General features: G+C 35.8%; 1 long non-coding RNA gene across 2 annotated transcripts in view; it reads left to right on the forward strand.

The window, feature by feature from the left end:
- Nucleotides 1-20,347, forward strand: part of LOC149534773 (uncharacterized) — a 79,196-nt gene that overhangs the window by 53,616 nt on the left and 5,233 nt on the right. The window contains exon 3 of one of the 2 annotated variants that reach the window (XR_016357353.1): nucleotides 660-1,289. The exons of the other annotated variant lie outside the window; for it this stretch is intronic. This is a non-coding gene — a long non-coding RNA (uncharacterized LOC149534773). Of the gene's footprint in view, nucleotides 1-659; nucleotides 1,290-20,347 lie in introns of those variants that run through there. 2 annotated transcript variants of the gene reach the window in all.

A 20,347-nucleotide genomic window follows, 5' to 3' on the forward strand; every position in this document is an offset into this window, starting at 1 on the left:
GAACTTGGATGGCCTTGGAAAAGAAGCCACATTTTTTCAGGAAACCAAAGGAATCAAAAAAGGGGTTTGGTGCTTATTGCATTCAATGTGGCAAGGTTAATGTGGATACCCTCAAGGAAGTTCTTAGTGTTGGTCCCACATATTTTACCATGAAGTTTATAGAAAGTGCACTTGATATTATGATGATGTATGGAGCTTATTCAATGGCTCAAGGATTAGCTATTTCAAGGATATTAATACATTTCATCTAGTTCGGTGGATCATCTGTATTGATTGCCTATCTCTACATAAATATGCTTCATGAGCGTAGCAAGCGAAATTCAGATTCTTTCTATTTTAGAATCTGCGCCTTGGTTTTGGGTGTGTATTTTACTATTCAAGTTTGCTTTGGCCCTCTTCTTCAGATACCTTCATGGCGAAGACTAAGCAACAAAGTCGATCAGTGGTCTCTTATTCGATTTTTCAAGTGGATGTATTAGGAACGATATTATGTTGGGAGTGGCCTTTCTTGAATATAATTTGGTGGCATAACAGAGGACGAAATCTGCATCAATTAGCTTTTTGGAGTGGAAAAAGTCTTGCAGCGTCTTCCATGCTTGGAAAACATATTATTCATCATCACTAATGGGTTTCTAATATCGTGTTGTGTTTATTTGCAGGAAGATGCAGTCTGGAAAGCCCACCATGGCATGCGGTCTGGTGTTCAGAGGATGCGAGTCACACAGAAAAATGCCCATGTAACTGAAGGAGAGTATATTTAATTATATGCAAATGCCATGGGAATTCAAACATGCATCTCGTGGATTAACGAATTCACGCCCAAAATTGATCGCCGCAAAGGTCATATATTAACGTTAAAGGAGAATACAACACACACAAAAATTTGATTATGTTTTGATAAAATTAAAAATATTATTTCTAACATTGGATTAGTTGATTTATGAAGGGGTGCGACTTTTTAAGTAAAACCGGCACCCTTTCCATGTCTATAAGTATAAATTCAAACCAAAAGCAGATATTATTGGGACCAAATTCATCGCTTTTATAAAGTGATATTAAAGCTATTGTCATTGTAATTTGCAAACCTTTATCAATACTGTTGGATTTTTTCTTCCCAAGGGAGAAGTTGGAGTTTTGAACGAAGCAAAGGAGATTCTGATTTTTGAGCACTATTTCTAGTCATTGTGTGGAACTTATTGTGTTGGATAGAACATCAAGAGATTGAGTGTCTTCAACACGATTTGTCCAACACCAACATCAGTAAGAAATTTTATTTGTTTTAGAGTTGAATTGTGCATAGCTCGTTCTTTATAGTTGAGTTGTTCATTTGTTTCTAATTTATTAATTTGATAAGTACATTAAATTGTTTGCTGCTATTCAGATTTGATCAATACAAATAGTGTAGGATATCATCTTTTTCTCATTATTTGTATCTATTATGCCCATGTGATGGTTAAATTATAATAGACTAATCTGACTACACTAAAGTGTGACAATTTGTGGCATCAAATTAACTAAGTTATTAATAAATACTATACCAACAGCATTGTAAAGTTGTATGTAAGAAATGTATGTTTGACTCTATCGCCCAATTAGAATTCAGCACTGATCATAAAAATTGCTAATAAATTTTGAACCCAATGCTGGCATTTTTCTATTCTTTTCCTTTGACAATCTGATTTCATTCAATAATTCGTTTTAACTTTTCTATTTCAGCAAACACACAAAAATAATAAAAGTAATCGAACTTTGAAGATAAATAATTATTAACTACAATCCAGAACTTTTCCTTGATGCTTGCCAATTGAGGAGTTTATTTGATTGCTGTAATCTGCTATAAATCATCTTGGAATTGAGTTTTGCCATCCAGGATTTAGGTAAACAGGCCTTGGTCTAGCGGAACCAAAAGCACAAAGGATTGGGATCAATCCTGTTACATTGGCCAAAATCAGTTAGATACCCAACATCGAGTAGGCAAGGCTCGTAGGTTTCTAACCAGTGATTTTGATAACCAACAGGTGTGTAGAAGGTTTATGAAATTGCTAGGATGTGAAAGGAATATTTGAAAGGGTAAGGAAAGTGTGAGGCTAAAAATTTATAACAAAAACTTATGGTGGTAGTAGGAAAGCTGCAAGAATAATGGAAGAAGTTGGCTAAGGGTCAAAAAATGAGGGAAGAAATGGAAAAGCTTAAAATTAATTCATGGGAACAATATCTAAAAATAAAATATTAACAAAATTTCACAATATTGCCATACAAGTTTGTCGAAATCTCGAGATGAGTAATAGGTTTTGAAATAAGTTGGTGCACATGATATATGTTCAAACTTGGCACTAATTGTGGGTTTTGATCCTTTGACAATGGCTTGTTATGCGAGGATAGTGTTTTAGATTAAGGCAAAAATAGGTTTTGAGGGGACCCAAAACCCCTTATAAAAACAAAAGATAAGCGAAAAGGATCATTAGGTTTTACAAGGACCTGAAACCTGAAATTCACATCTAATCAAAAGTTAGGTTTTTCAGGGATTTGAACCCAGAAAAGTACTAAACATAGTTCAAACCCAGGTTTTACAAGGACTTGGAACCTAGAGTTTATACAAAAAAAAGATGGAAACGATGGAAAAAATGGAAGACCATAACCAACAACCCGACCAGGGACTAGAGACCTACAAACTAGACCAACAACTAAATTAGATCTTTAATGACCTTAGCTAATTCCTTGCCAGCCTCGACAGTACTCTGAAGGATGTCTTATACTGTAGAACCAAGCGCCTCAACAACAACTTTCTTCGTGCTCTCTCGATCTTTTGCTCGGACCACCCGAAATCTTGGCCGCAACAGCATTAGGTGACATGATCTCCCATTACTCTTTAACCGGTTGCTGAAGTTCCATTTCATACTCTTTTAATTTCTTAGGGATATTTCTAACTTGATTTTCTAGTTGGGTTCTCTTAATTTTTTCTTGATCCATTTTTCTCTAGATTTTGGCCATTTTTTTCTTTAGAACAATTATTTCGTTGTAGAGCCAGGAGTCCACTTGGAGGGAAGCGTCCGCTTTCGCCTTGGCTTTGTGAAGGAAAGACAGTTTCAGTGAATTATTTTCATCTCTAACCTCTTCATCAGAATTTTTTCCTAGAATCATTAGTGATTTCCTGGGTTTCCTTGAGATAGAGTTGATTATCAGTATTTAAACCCTTTTGTTCCTTTATCTCCTTCTGATTCTTCTTGTTTAGGCATTGATCTTTAATGACTAGGGCTTTTCCTTCATCATTCTTCTCTATTTTAATGTCCATCGAGCTCTTAATGTTAGTAATATCCTTTTTGGTGGGTGTAGGCTATTCACTTTGGTTCCCATCATACTGCCCTAAGGCTTTTGAAATCATTTTTGACTCCAAGTTCCTTTCTTTGCTACTTTCCCCCTCATTCTTAACCATTGAAATACCCTTGCTTCCAGAGTACCCATCCAGGTTAGAGCTAAAATCTCTTATTTCCGTGTTATCCTCATCATCTACACTTTTCTTCAACTTTGTAGCTTCCTCATAATTTTTCTTCTTTTTCTCCCTCTTAATCTCCTTCTTTGTGCCCTTGCTATCACTAAAACCCTCTTTTGTTTTAACCTTATTATTTTAAATTTTCTTAGCACTTATCTTTTGATGAGGCTCGCTACCAACCGATTTTCTCTTCTTCTTCGTTATAGGTGAAGGTTTTACTGCATTATTTCTACAGTAATTCTCAATTTATAAAATAAGACTTTCATGGAGCACAGGTCTAGATTCCTTCTTCCTATGGGCCTGAAGACTATGAAGTAGAGAGAACTTCAAATAAAAAGGGAACGACAACCTATCTTTACAACAGAAATGGTTTAAAAATACAAAATGAAATTTATGCACCCTTTTAGATCTTCCATCCAGAATGAAGTATTCACAAATGTGGGATAAGACATCTTGCTAGATTGCCTTGATTTGGTCTAGGTCATAGAAGTCCCCATTCTTCACAAGCCTTGTCTCCTCATCATCATTTTTCGGAAATTGGTTGACTGTTGCATTCGATATGTTTGTTTCCTTTTTGAATTTTAGCCCACCCATTGGAAGACCTGTAATCTTCGCAACAAATTCCTTGGTCAAATTCATTGCTACCCCATGAAGAGTAACCCTTTCCTTCGTCCAATTCTTGAAGAAATAATCAGTGATATGGGGCTTGTAGCCATGTAACTTCTTGATGTACACAGTCACTTTGCCCTTTTGGAGTATCTCCCACACCATAGATTTCGCCTTCCATTCGTTGTAGGTAGACAACTCTTGCTTCCTCGGCCCACCCATTGTGCAGCCTGCTCTACAACTTTTTTGAAAAACAGTAACTTCAATCGAGAACAATGTATGCTTAATGCCAAGGAAAATTTTCACCCTTAAAACATGCCAAGTACTTTTGATGATGATACAATGGTACTTGTTAACACGAAAGTTTTCACCCTTGCCTAAAGTTTTGACCTAAAGGCAACCTTGTGTAACATGGAAACAATCTCAAAAGTGTGGGACTTTGCAATTAGAGATTGAGTCTTCGGAGAAGGCTGACTTCCTTACTATTAGGGCATGCCTAACTATTTCTTGAGAGGAAAAGGGAGAAGGAATACATGAAAGCAAACTACCTATTCTAATCTAGAGGGGTGATACACCAAATAGTATTTTGATCTACTTCTTTTCTAATGACTACACTAGAATCCAATAGACTTCACAAGTTATACCATTATCTATATTTCTCCAATCTCAATATGACAGGTAAGCCAAGAAGACAACATAATCATGAAAGGAATACAATAGTTTCACTTAAGAAGATCAGTTATCCGAGACGAACATAATCATATGGTATTACAATTGTCAAAATATATTCAGAAGAAGTGAGGCATAATAGGTTGCACAAACTTAACTAACTGATAATGGATATGATAAGGGCGATTCCTATTGAATTAGAGGCACAACAATTACAGAGAAGATCTGTGAAGGATTAGAAAAAAAAGAGATCCTTGGAAAAACAACAAAACTTGCCTTTATAGGGTGCATGCATAACCCTAATACAACCTTGAGTCTAAACTCCCTCGATCATGAGATTGGAATACGGATGAGAGCAATAATTGAGGATCAGAAAAAAAATCTGATCATGGAGTGCAATTTCTCACGAGAAATGACAGAAAGAACAAGGGAAAGCATGCACCAACCGCAAGAGATCAAATCAAAGCTAGATCAATCATGATACACATTTAAGAAGCATGGAGTGTGACGGCGTTGAAGACATCAAAAAATGGTTATAGATGATGAATCATTTCTTCTATTTTTCCTCCAATTGTTGCATGAATTTCACCTACATTTCACCAAATCAGCAAGTCAACTAAAGTCAATCATTCCTCTGCCACATGGCTCCATGTCCTCGAAGTATTTTTCCACCTCGCCTAGCCTTCTATCTTTATGTTGACATGTGCCTGCTCATTGCTTCATAGCTTTGCAACTGACTTTTCTCTTTAACTATTTAACCATGTGAAGCTGTGACCTACCTTGTTTTATGCTTATCGCTGCGTCGCAACCTTTTATCTTTCTAGCCCCTTAACTTTGGCGACCTTGTGGCAATGCAAAAATAATCATTTCGCACCGTCGCCGTAGTTTGGGCTTGACAACCCTCTAACCGCACGACGATGTGAAACCACTTATCTTGACTGCCATTGCCCAGTCATGACTTAACTATTAACTTTGATGTTTAACCCCACGACTGTGCGATCCATAAGTTTTCACAACTTCGCTGCCATGACCACATGTTAGCAATTTAACCATGTGACGAAGTGACTCAAGGCTTTTGCCATCTCACAGCCTTAACCCCGAGTTCAACATTTAACCTTGCGACTGAGCGAAAACATTGAAATTGACTGCAGCGTGTTTGACCTTTCGCTCGGTCGCAACTCAACTTTGAAGTTCATTTTGATAGAATCACATCGATTCATCAAGTCTGCTTTCATTCGATGAATTCCCTTTCGAAATTGACCCTTGCAACTTTGCGACCAAAGGCTTTTCGCAGCATCGCCACCCTGACTCTGAGTTAAGCTTAACTCCCTATGACCTTGCAACCAGAGGCTTTTTGCAACATCACCACCTGCATTTGAACGTTAGTTTAAACCGTGGCAAAGCTGTGCAAACCATGAACTTGACCATTTCACACCCTTGCGACCCTCTTGACGGTTAAGCCATAAACTGCAGTGACAAAGCAAAAGCAAGGTAGTCGCATGGTCATGACTTGAAACATTCATAAGGAAAATGCCATTTAATAAGAAAATATTAAGACTTGGGAATATAAGGAAAGTACATTTGACTAAGGTTTTACATATCCCTCTCATGCATGCATGGCAACCTATGAATACTTCAAGAACGTGGATTAAGGCTACCATCTTGGTTTTCATACCCTTTTTTTTATGAGATTGGCAATATTTGGAAAATGGGGGGGGGGGGAGAACAAAAATGTTCAATAGTACCTCCTAGAGATACACAAACAATTCGCAATAAAACCATCACTTGTCATAATAAATTGCTCAATCTTATGTAATCTTTCCTTCAATAGAATTAGTCATATCATTATTAATAATCACCATTAGTTCACTGTCCTTGCTGAGGTAATCATGCCAAGTCATCTTAGCGTCCCTATTAACTGCTTTATTTTCTATCCAGTCAGCTACTTTATTGCCTTCATGGAACATATGGGTTATAATTACTTTGTCAGTTTTTCTAATAAGATCTTTAATTTCCATAAGGTATGTGTGGATAGTGTTGGGATTGTGGTTGTAAGTTGTAACCAATTTTCTATCATAATTGTAGTTGTGATTAGGTCACTAGCAATTGTATCAATGTCTAGGTAAACATTTTAGCTAGGTCATTATTTTAATTGCATTATTGTCTAGGTAGGCACAATTTTATAGAACATTTAAAAATGACTAGAAATAGATACTGCGAATTGAGAAGACTTATTGTCCATCCAGTATCTTGACAACAATTGTGTTGCTGAGTGTTTTGTAACACCCTATGACATCAAATAAAATACCAAAGGGCAGCCTATCCTCTCTTGAATAAAATCTTCAATACGCTAAACTATGTGATCACAAAGTCCATTTCAAGGTTCCTAATATAGTAATATGTGATGTCACCAATTTTAGTGCAATAATTAATTAATTAATTGGTCATGAATAAAATAAAATAATAGACATAATTAATTAATAAATATGGAGCCCAAATTAGTAAACTAATGAAATAATTAATATTGTCAGCTTGTACTTGTAAATCTCTAGATGCTTCTTGGAGGCCTTTATAAGGAGATGTCTGGACATTGTAATGGATCATGGATTGGATTTGACTCTGTTGTATTTTTGGAAGTAGGAGGCTAAAGGATTTTGTGTGCAATTTTAGAGGTAGAAGACCCTCCCTACTTTGTAGGTTACAATTTCAATGGTTTAGCACCACCCTACTCTACCGCTGGAAATATCATATGGATATTTCACTTGTGTGCGAGATCTATCACTCTTCATCTTTTGGTGACACTGTATTTTCTCGGATCTTGTCCGACATCTATGTAATTTGTAGTACTATTAATTATTGAATGCGAAACACTCTTGAGTTGCTTACTTTTTTTGGTGATTTGGTGTTCTATTATTAATTGTATGTGCATCTGAATTTGTGCGTACTTGCATTCATTTATCTTAGCATTGGCCAACCATCTGGTGATGAAGGAGAAATAACCTACGCGGAGTGCCCCACTACTATACGACCTTTGTATGATCCTTTGGACGTACTCCATCACACCATACAATTTGGTCAGCATCAAACCGTACATTCCAAGTCAAGCCGCACACCCAACACTCTTGGCGTCGCCCATTACTAGTACCATATGGGCATACTTTATCTCCTCGTACAACATCATTTGACCTCTCCTACTCCTATTGTACAACACCCCCACCATACGACAGCCTTGCCATACCTATATGCTACTCCACTCCCTTCTTGTACGGCTAACTTCCACCATTCCCTCCATACCAAGCTCCCTCCTATATTGTACGATCTATTCCAAACAATTAGACAACCTTGGTACCATATGCCATACTCACCTCTCTTCAATTTGCCCTTGACCACTTAGTTTCCTTCCATTCAGATTCAGATTTTCCTGTCACTTAGGCATCCAACCTGGTATGCGGAAGTTGTGTATATTAAAATGGTATCGGAGTTGGTGATCTTGCCATATGGGGTATTGAGATTGAATCATGGTGCTGAAAGATGGTTTGAGTGAAATGTTGAGAGAGTTAAGAAGTCAACAAAAGCTCTAGGAACAGACAAAGGAGACACTCAACCTCTTAGCAAGCACAAGGTCAATAATGATGACTCCCACTCCTAGGGTCAAGCGTCAAGAATTGAAAACATCCCATTTGGCTAAGTTGTTGAAACAAATCAAGCAAGATTGGGTGATGGGTGAATGGGAAAAAGACGTCTCTGAAGGATTATATAGAATTGTGAATGAAGTATCCATCATCACAGCACAATATACTCTTCAACAATGGTTTGAAGCAAGAGATTGAGAAATGGCTATAGGATGAAGTCATATAGATATCAGAGGATATGGACAAGCAAAAGACTCTAATTACCCCATTCAGATGGAGAACAAAAGAATTCTCACGACAACCAGAAGATTGAAGAAATCATGGATGATTCTAATAAGGTTGATGATGGAGAAACCATTGAGGTCACAAAACAAGACAAAATAACAGATTTGAAAAGGAGGACAACCAAGCCAATGTTGAAGTGGGACCTAGTAATATTGTCAGTGTGTGGAAAGAGAGCAAGGCTACAAATCTTCTGGAGAATATGGGTAATGATTAGGAGTCACATAAATGGAATCACAAAGCTAGAGGTGGAGACATTACTGACAATCAATTGCAGGAACAATTTCTACCATTATTTGAGTATAAAGTCTATCCTCCTTAGGTGGCAATCATGAAGGATTACATCGATGAATTTCAAGACTGGCATGTTTGGGATCCTAAAGACTATGGACACGACAATGTTTATATCAGAGTGGCATAGCGGAATTTTTTCGACAGTGTAACACAACAAAGGTTGGATGTGATGTCCCTAGTTTTAGCAGGGTCCTGCAATTGGCCAAGTCAGTTCATCATAGCGACCCTCGTGAGCTGACAGTGCATTTTGGGGGTCTTAGTTGTGGATTTACTATTTTTAGTAGTTGTTATTTTTGGCAACACAGTGGATGGCTTGGTAGTTGGTCGTCACCTGCAGTTAACAAGGTAAATAATTGCATGAGCTCTTATTTATTTATTATTTGTTGAGTTGCATTATTATAATAATGTTTATATTATAATAATAATGACTTTAAGTGATATTTCTAAAAAGCAAGTTGGAAAGTTTCGAGTGTTGAGTTCTTTTGGGAAACTTCCACGATTTCAGAAGTGGAGTTTTATGGAAACTTTTTCCAACGAAAGCTTATAAATAAGAGCTCATTCATTGGGAAAGACACGCTTGATTATATATTTGATTTTGTGCCTTTGTGGCTTTTTCTCGGGTTCTTGACTGTATGCCCTTGCTGATGTATAAAGGGCTCTGAGTTTCTGATGTTTGAGGTCATTGCTGAAGTATAGTGGTTCCACTGGTCAAATCTCCTATCTATCATTATCTGTGTCTGGGAGATTGGTGTTGTAATTTTGAGATCCATAACTAACAGTTGTGCTAAGATAAAAAATTGTCAGAATCATCCTATTGTGACTCCTATGGCTTGGAGATTTTGAAAGTGCAAGTTTATGATTTAACAGCGGAGAGTCTACATTTGTTTGGTTGGACGAATTGATACTTGGAAGCTGTGAATTTCATCAAGTATTGGCAAGCATGGGTGAAAGCAAGAAGTGTTTGCTAGAAGTGAGTAGACGACTTCATTGTGTAGACCACTCGACCTTAATACCTTGGTGTTTGAGCTGTTGCAGCAAGGAGAGGCTAATGCAACTTGTTTTGGGCCTACAGTTTATAGTTGGTCACGTATTTCAGCAGACCATAGCCGTGGGTCGGTGTGGGAACTATTTATTGCAGACAACAGCTGATTGGAGTGTTGTCGGAGATGTCACCATTACTGCTGTAGGTAGTTGATGCATATGCAATTCAGCTGCGAGTTGATATAAGGAGAGACGACCATTGTCCAAACAACTCAATTCAGGTTCAAATCACTATTTAGAATTGTATTGAGGTTTTATGCATGGTTGGTCATTTCCTCAAATTAATAAATTGGCAAATTACCTGCAGCTAGGTGCCATGATTAAAACATATATTTCTGATTTGTGGTTTTCATATCAAATGCATAGAATCCCTTTCTAGTCATAGTCTGAATTTATAACATCATTTTAAACTTCTTGTAACTTATCTACTTGGGAAAATTCAAAATAAATTGGAGAACAATTAAATATTGCAAGTAAGATTTTGTGCATTCATTTGTCAAATTGGGAGCCAGCTAGGGGTTTTTACATTGGATGCAAATTTATTCAGTTCACCTGTGCAGTTGGTTTGGGATCTTGGAGCTGATAGCATTTCACTCAATTATGGATTGCTTGAGGGCACACAATCTTTGGGTGGCAAGGATTTTAGATGTCCCCAATTTTAATGTAATAATTAATTAATTGGTCCTAGAAATAAAATAAAATAATAAAGGACATTTAATTAATAAATATGGGGCCCAAATAAGTAAACTAGTGAAATAATTAATATTGTCGACTTGTACTTGTAAATCTGTAGATGCTTCTTAGAGGCCTTTATAAGGAGATGTTTGGACATTGTCATGGATCATGGATTGGATTTCATTCTTTGCTCTACTTTTAGAAGTTGGAGGCTGAAAGAGTTTGTGCACAGTTTTGGAGGTGGAAGACCCTCCCTACTCTACCTCTTGTAGTTTTGGTGGTTCAGCACCACCCTACTCTACTTTCGGAAATATCATACGGATATTTCACTTGTGCGTGAGATCTATCACTTGTCATCATTTGGTGACTGCTCTGTATTTGCTTGGATCTTGTCCAACATCTATGTAATTTTCCATACTATTCATTATTGAATGCGAAACACTCTCGAGTTATGATATTGCTATCAGGATTTAACTATGTAGTTTTTGAGTCAAACTCATTGACCCATGTATCATGAGTAGTGATTCAACACGAATCCATCTCTCATGAGAATAAATGGAACACTTAGCGCTCATTGGATCTACGTGATGCTCACAGAGGTGAAGCTTTGGGACTTCCCAGGAGGTCACCCATCCCAGTACTACTCCATCTTGAGTGCGCTTAACTATGCAGTTTCCTCCATGGTTTAAATGGAACACTTAGCACTCATTGGATCTAGGTGATGCTCATAGAGGTGAAGCACTGAGACTTCTCGGGAGGTCACCCATCCCAGTATTACTCCAGCTTTGGTGCGCTTTCCAGTACTACTCCCGATGCTTCACCTCTATGAGCATCACCTAGATCCATTGAGTGCTAAGTGTTCCATTTATTCTCATGAGAGATGGATTCATGTTGAATCACTACTCATGATACATGGGTCAATGAGTTTGACTCAAAAGCTACACAGTTAAATCTTGATAGCAATATCATAATTTGACTTCTTGTGGAAAATATCTCCTACTCTTGAGTTCTTGACTTTTTCTAGTGCTCTGGAATTCTATTAGTAATTGTCTGCGCATCTGAATTTGTGTACTTGCATTCATTATCCTACACCAACCGTGCGACACCCCTACCGTACGACATCCCTTCCATACATGTATGCTACTCCACTTCCTTCTCATACAACCAACTTCCACCATTCCCTCCGTACTAGGCTCCCTCCTACACCGTACAGTCTATTCCTAATAGTCAAACGTCCTTGACATTGTATGCCATACTCAACTCTCTCTTCATAGGGCCTTGACCACTTCTCTTCCTTTCATTCCTATTTAGTTTTTCCTATCACTTAGGTGTCCAACTTGGTATGTGGAAGTTGGGTACAATACACAATGCGGGTAATTTTTTTTTTCAGGATAGACTCAATTTGGCTCGATGTAATGTTGGTTCCCAAGGGGACTTAAGTAATTGTTTTAAGATATTAACTCAATTTCAAATGTTGCCAATTTTCTTTGTCAGGTTGTTTTGAAAATTTTTCCTGCTTGACCTTTATTAAGGCTTTTGAAGAATAAAATGAAAAAGAGGAGGTTTTAGGAAGACAATTCTAAATATAGACTAACCCTGAAATTGAACATATCCTTGCTTTGCCATTTTCTACAACCTACAAAGATGATGCAACCTTCTAAGGTATTAAATTGATTTTCATCACTTGTGTTCACCAACATTTGAAACAATGAACAAGGTGATAGAAGTTAAGCTTATTATCCGAACATATTGGCTAACCTTGCACTACAATTGAAAATCATTGAATTATAATAGCCTAAAGGTATGAACTTGACAGATTTGACCATTGATAGTACTATTAATCCTTCATTCATTTGCTATTAACTTTGTAAAACAAATCTGTTCTAGTGAGAAACAAGAAACCATGTTAATTTGCAAAAGAGAACAAATATCCACTAAATTTCAATGAACTTTGTTCATTTCTTAAGAAGTATTGCTACAACAATTTCTCCATAGTCTCCCCTAACAATGAAACAAGAAGGGTTTATATAAGCACCCCAAAACAAACAAACAGTCCAGATTGATCCAAGATCAACCATCAAGATAATAAATTATTCAAAAGCACAACTATTGAATGTGTATTGTCCATGCGAGGACATTAAATTATTTATTATAGATTTTTCCATTTAGGCTTTTGCAGAGAAAAGTTTATAGTTCTTCATTGTTACATCCCAATTTTTTGCCCTAAAATTTTAAACTAATTATAGCCGTTGTTATAACATGTTAGTTATAGCCGTTACTTATCTCTTCATGTTCATGTGAAATTGAATTAGTTAATTATGGCCGTTGTATCGATCTAATTACCATATGAAATTGAGTTAGTTAATTATAGCCGTTGTATCGATCTAATTACCATATGAAATTGAATTAGTTAATTCTCGCCGTTGTATTAATTTATTCATGATCATGTGAAATAGATATGATGAACAAGTCAGTTATTATGATGTTGATCAGATTCCTAACGGTCACTTGATGATCTTAATTAACAATTTATAAATCTTGAATTGATGTCTTGGCAAGAATGTTGATCACGGGATGAAGACTGGAGAGAGAGGGGAAGCATTGCGAAACAAGGTCATCGGAAGGGGATCGTCATAAGGTTCAGTCATCAGAAATGACAAGTTTGACCTAAAAACCACCCTGGCAAGGTTACTAGGACTTGACGACATAATTTTATAGTGGAACCACATGAGCTATAAGTAAAAACAATATATTAAAAACAATACAAAATGAACATAAGTTCTTACCTTTAAGAAATTATCAAATAATAATATCATTTAAATATTATTTTATTCTCTCAATTATGATCATAGGTAAATAATAATAAAGTGGCACCATTACATTAAAAATATTAATCCAATGATGCCACCTTACCAATATGTACCTATAAACTTAATCAAGAAAATAAAACAAATATAAATGATATTAATTAATTAAAAACTCTTCATCCTTCATTTCTTTTCAATTTTCCCTCCTTTCTATTTCTTCTTTTAGCCGATTTGATAAAGAATTCGAATATGATCTTGTAACTGATGGTAGCTGTAAGGTCGGGCTTAAGATTATTTAATAAACCTTTAAACATTCTCGGCAATCATCCTGTTTCGGCAACTTGCATCTGTATTCATCATTGACCTTCATTTTCTTTGCAACCTGAGACTCTATGTTAGCCATTTGCAGAGGTTAAGTTTTCCCTTGCTTGCAATCCACTTGGAAAGTCAAATCGATTGTATTCACAAACACTGAGCTAGGGTAGACAGTTAATATCAAGTGCAGACTGATCTCAGGATTGGATTTAGAGAGAGTCAAGTAAGATAATCCAACTCTTATAAACATTTTCCTTTTATTTATACTTCCTTGTTATCACGTTTGCTATCTTGATTCGGCAGTCTATTATGAGAAAGAAAAGCCGCATAGAACTTAAGATACTACATGTTAGAATCAATAAATTATTTTCCCTATATCATCGAATTGAAGTATGAATATTCCAGTCATAAACAATGGAGTTTGATATGTTTCCAGTCTACTGACTGTTTACTTTAATATCATTGCCATTAAATCAAACACCTTCCTTTACCGTCTGAATGTGTGATTAAACTATATTTCTTTTCTTTTTTAGAATGATGTCTTTTATTCCTCAAGAACAAACCAAATACATTTTGCTATAAAATTTAGTAACAGAGATTGAGATAATGAACTATAAGCACCAAGATATTCACCAGGCTTATGCCAGAATATGGTGAATAAGGTGTAAAGTCTCTAAGTGAAGATATTCGGAGGGCACTAAGGAATCACCGGCTAGATGGCCTGATTATGATGAGGAGGTGTAGATGTACCTATAATTTTTTTTTATAAAAATGATATATATATATATATATAAATGCATTAGCTCATGCAAGTTCCACTTCTGAAATAAGTTGTCAAGCTGAGTGGTGGAGATCGGGTTGTAAACTCACATTATGAAATCCTTGGCCAAGGTGGAATTAGGCTCGGAACAATTGATCTTGTTGTTGTCCAGATGCTTCAGTTATTTCGTTGAATAACTATTAGGACCTCAACCCACCTTGATACTTTGATGGCTAGATCAATGAACATCCCAAGCCCGAGCTTGGGGTAGGGAGGGCCGTTCTATTAAATTAGAACCTGTGGGGATAAGTAATGGTCTGCCGCTGGGAGGTTAAGCCTATGTCAATGCTTCTCCTCTCACCAAAGCCAAAGCTTGGACAATCGAGTAAGGAAACTTCACAACTAATCTGTATGTTCTTTTAAACCTGTAAGTTTAGTTAATCTTTTCAAGCTTGAAAGTCATATACTTTAAACTAATACATTGAGTAGTTAAATGATCATGTATATTTCATTTGAATCTCATTTCAAGTACATTTATTCTCGGTCAAATCTAGAGGTAGTTTAATAATTACTTTCAGCTGAATTAGTTGTAATGTTTTAAATCCATAGTCTTGGAAGATTAGCATTTGTAATTTAGATTTATTTCAGTTTAAACAATAGATTGGAAAAACTATGTCATGTGAAACAAGACTAAATCAGTTAGTTAGTTCAAGGCTATAATTTAGCTTGTAAGAAACCAGATGTTACATTCATGTTTGAATGATGATCTCAAAGTTTTTTTTATTTGATATATATATTCCAAGGTTGCATGGGTACGTGGGTACGGGAACGGGAACGGGTACGGGAGTGGGTACGGGTACGCATATTTTTCAAAATAGGGGACGGGGGTACGTGTGTATGCCTAATTTTTTCTATATAATTAATATTTATAGAAAATATAAAAATCAAAATATCTGTCATGAGTCATGACATTGAGCATTCAAAACAAGATATTTGAAAATATAAGCCATAAGTCAAATATATGTATATGCTATTGCTGAATGTTTAAAGTATTTTTCAAAATAGGGGAGGGAGGTACTTGGGTATGTCAAACTTATTTTAAAATTACGCTTTTATATTTATAAAAAATCTGATTTTATGAGTCATGACAATGGTTTTTTAAAACAAGAACAGTGATAAAGTTTGCAAATGTAATGTACTGTTTTCAGTTTCAGATTTCCTATATGTTTGAAATAATAATACATGATAAATGCTTAGATGCATAACAAAGAAGGCAGACTTTAAACATGAACAAGAAGATCCTAAACCATATGACAATGACATATTGCAAATGATAAACTTTTGACTTGAACAGTGATAAAGTTTATTGTTAATGAGTATCAAAGTTTCAAACTGATTTGGTATTGAATTAAGTTTGATAAACAACAAGCTAATACAAAAACAAAAAACCCAAAAAAAAAAATCAGACTCTTAATCAAGGTCTTTAGCTATGATGCTCTCCACCGAGTACCCGGTACGTGGGATACGTGTACCCGGTACTTGGGTACGTGGGTACGAGTACCAAGGGTGTGGGTACGAGTACCCATGCAACCTTGATATATTCTTTCATTCTAAGAGTCATGACTTTATGTAATTAATAATTATATTATATTTGATAATCTAAATATATTAATAAACAAAATTTAAAGAGGGGTAAACGCGTTGACCTAGAGCTATGAACTAGTGAGGCCACAAACGGGGTACCTCATCCCCATTAGATTTGAACCTTGATGGCAAGGATAACAACTCAACAACTTAACCATCACAACATGCCACTATTGGCCTAAATATATTAATAATTATATTATACTTGATAATATAATTATACTAATAATTATATATTTAAAACATATATTATATTAGTAATATAGATCATATCAATATTACTACTTATAATATATTTACTTTACATATTTAGATTATTAAATATTATATAATATTTAATTCTCATATTTCATATTAATATATTATGCAGTGAATATAGTAAATTTAACATTATTAATATTCCATTATTACTTTATTTATTAATTATTAAATTATATGGAATTTATTTTGACAAGGATATCACAGTCCTCCCCTCTCAGATTTTGCTTGTCCTCAAGCAAAAAGCGTTTATACGTGACTTTTTGTAGAACCAACATATAATTGGATGCATGAAGATTTAGTATACGTCATAATGCATGAAAACACAAAGCATACATGAAGCAGGCATATGGATGTATGAAAACACTAAGCAAACACATGAAAACACAAAACAGACACATGAATGCATGAAAACACAAAGAAGACACAATTTAGACATATAATACATGCTTTCTTGATTGATGGCGTACAGTTCACTAGAGTCAAGAAGATGAGTTGCAAAGTTTTCGTCTTTGATAGAATCCTGCAACCGCAAGTGATCATTAGTACACGTGTATATATAAGTTTCAATGAAAATGTGAGTCAAGATAATTTATCACAAGCCAATCCCATACTTCCACATGAGGTGGCTTACTTAGGGGAATTGTCTGTTTTATTTTTCTTTATATAGGGATATCACAGAGTGATTGTTTTCTTTGTTTCTTACACGTGGCACAAGGAAGAAGAGCCATTTGGAATACAGATAAGGCTGACACCTAGCAAGCTAATCCATAGAACCAGACTCCAAGATAAAATTCCCTTTTCTTCTCTCTATCCATGAATGCACTAAATCTGACCATGGGTGAATAAAGCTCATACATTTCTATATTGGGCAAGTTACCCAATTGCACCTGTATCACGTCCAAGGCTTCAATTCATTGGCTGAAAGTATTTTCCCACTTGTTCTCTTGTAGATCATAAGGGAAAGATGCCATCGAGTTGAGATGCACTTTTTTTCACATTCTCCTTCAATTTTTCCAAGTTCAATCCATCTGCATCACTGATTTCCTGTCCAAGGAATTCCTCAAGTGACACGAGGATCTCGAGCTGTCTCATTTCGAGTGAATTTTTCATATCCATATACTCTTCCTTTATCCTATCAAATGCTTTTTTCTTTTCTGCCAAAGAATGGTTTCGTCTGTTGAAGTCGTATGAGACTCCATTAATAACATTCTCTTAAACCAATATCTGCACAGACATTTCCTTCAATGTTTTGAGACATGGCATAATCTTGTCTTCTGCATTGTAGAACTCCTTCCAACTTTCTCACCTGATCAATCTCAGTCAAGAGCATCACTATTCTGTCATAAGTTCAAACATGCTTCTCTAAGAATTGCTTCACTTGTTTTGAAGTGTTCCTAACCCATTTGTGTAACTTGTAATTTGCATTGCTTCAAGGCAGCTTGTTGATTCTTGAGGAAGAGAAGGTGGTGGGAGGGATGTTTCATCCTCTTGTCTTACAGGAGCTGTTATTTGCTGAATGAACTCCATAAGTCTCATGTTCTCCATTTCTAATTTTTCCTCCTCCATTTCTGTTCTAGCAAACCTATCCTTAATGGCTGCTTCTTTTTCAGCCAACTCTTGGAAATTTTTGATCCTTTGTAGTTGGTGCAATGTCAAGTGTTGTGAACTCATAATCCATGGGGATAATATCATCTTTGGGCTTGTTTACCTTCGGAACAGCGACCTGCAAGATCCTAGACTTTGTATTATTCCTGCTGATTTGAGAATACTTCTTTGGTTTCTTTGGATCTTTGCAATTTCTTGTAAAACGGCATGCATGTTCTCAATTGGTTGAACCTCACCTACTAGCTTGGGCTTCTTTGTCAATCTTTTGTAAAATGTCATGCATATTCTTGATTGGTTGGACCTCATCTACTAGCTTGGACTTCTTTGCCAGACTCTCTATCAACCAATCAGGTACAGTAGACAGATTCATTCCACTTCTAATTCAATGTTATCGTTCAATCCCCTTAAGAGTGGAAATCACCCCCTCCTCTATTTCGTCATCATACTCTACAAATTATCTACCTCCATAAAATAAATGACTTGAAAGACTTGTTCTTGAAAAGGTTCCAATTGTTCATTTTGAAGTACAGTTTTCTGCTCATGATGTCATTCACCTTCAATAGTGAATGTTAACTCTAGTGTCTTTGTGGTTCATCTGCTGGTAGTTGACTGAGGAAAACCCACCTTTTTCTTCCTTTGCACTGTCTTTTCATTTGCTGCTCCTCCATTATTTGCATATGAACTTTCAACCACCTCTTCCCTCTTCCTTGAACTTGGAACTTCACTTTGGCTATATTTTCCTTGCTGTTTTTTTAACTTGATATAGCTATGGAGGACCTTGTCATTGTTTAATTTTGTTTAACTAAGAGTGACACATCCTTTCCTCAACTAACTGATTTGGTATCTCCTACTCCCTCAAACTAGCTACGATGTCTCTCATTAATGTATTCAGATTTGCCAACTCTGGTTGTATGCAACTTGGTAATAGGGTGAGTTTTCTTTTGTCTTTCTCATACTAAGAATATTTATAGTCTCCATTGTCTTTTAATTGATTAGGAATAGGAAATAAATCACATTTCCTTAGAAAACCTTCTAGAATTTTTTACCACATCTTTCTTACTCAATATCCATCTATCAGATTGGACCTACAGTACTCTGACTCACTAACATGTCCTTTTATCCTTTTGTGAATTCTTTGTTGCGAACCATAACTTGGTCTTGTTTTTTACATGCCAAGCTTACAAAACTTCTACTCTCAATTGGTTGTCTTGGCTGCTTAGAGTGAAGGCCATGTCTCTAACATCTTTCCCATCGCAATAGGAAAATGATGTCCAAGCTTGTGCTCTTTTGTTTGGATTAAGTCGAGGTGATCCAATGGTCTTGCTACCTCTAGCATGACTAACTTGTTGGGTATCTCAAAAATTTGTACGGAGTTTTGTAATGTCCCCACTATTAGGGTTAGCTTGGGACAAGTAATACCTGCAAACAATTGTTAGAATCGTAATAATAACAAATCTGATTATACTATTCTACCCTCTAATTTAACCCCAACCTTAATGTCGTCACCAGATCGGGCTTCCTAACCCTTAGCTATTCTGCTATCTTCTCATGGAGCGCTCACATTAAGGTTTTTCTTGGACGGAACATCCTCTGTCCAATGCCAATCACACATGCATATGTTGATGTCATCAGAATATTCTGGCACATGGAGATCATCTATTGATCCTAGTCACGATGGTCAAATGGAGACCTTAACGCCTTACATACCCCATGATAGGAATCCCATTAATCTCCATGATGGCAGTCCTGTGGACTGATACAAAGGATCAAATATCCCTTACATAAAGAATCACTTGATTGTCACATTAGAATGATATCACTATAGCGTTCAAATAATGTTCAAATATTCACATTCAAATAATGTTCAAATATTCACAATTCCTTATATCTAAATGATACATTATATTCAAATATTCATAATTCCTTATATTAAAATATAACAATAATACATTTGTATTTAATTAAAAATAACATTTACAATACCCACTAAATATCATACCTTTATATATTTAAATATTAAAATAACGCTATATAGCATTGTCATACCTTTATTTATATTACCCATATGAAATCATGATTGCTTTTATGGCCCACCCCTATAATTTCGGGGTTCTCCAAGGTTTCTATTAAATCTTCTACTTTCTATGTAGGATGAACATTATTTTATTTCTTTCCCATTTAAATATGATTTCTTTTTCCCGATCTTGTTCCTCCCCTTAATTTCATGTGTAATGCAATATATATATATTGCTCAACTCGGATGGGT

Source organism: Cupressus sempervirens, chromosome 10 (assembly GCF_028749045.1).
Source record: "Cupressus sempervirens isolate cs-2001-9-10 chromosome 10, ASM2874904v1, whole genome shotgun sequence".
In the NCBI taxonomy this organism is placed as follows: Eukaryota; Viridiplantae; Streptophyta; class Pinopsida; order Cupressales; family Cupressaceae; genus Cupressus; species Cupressus sempervirens.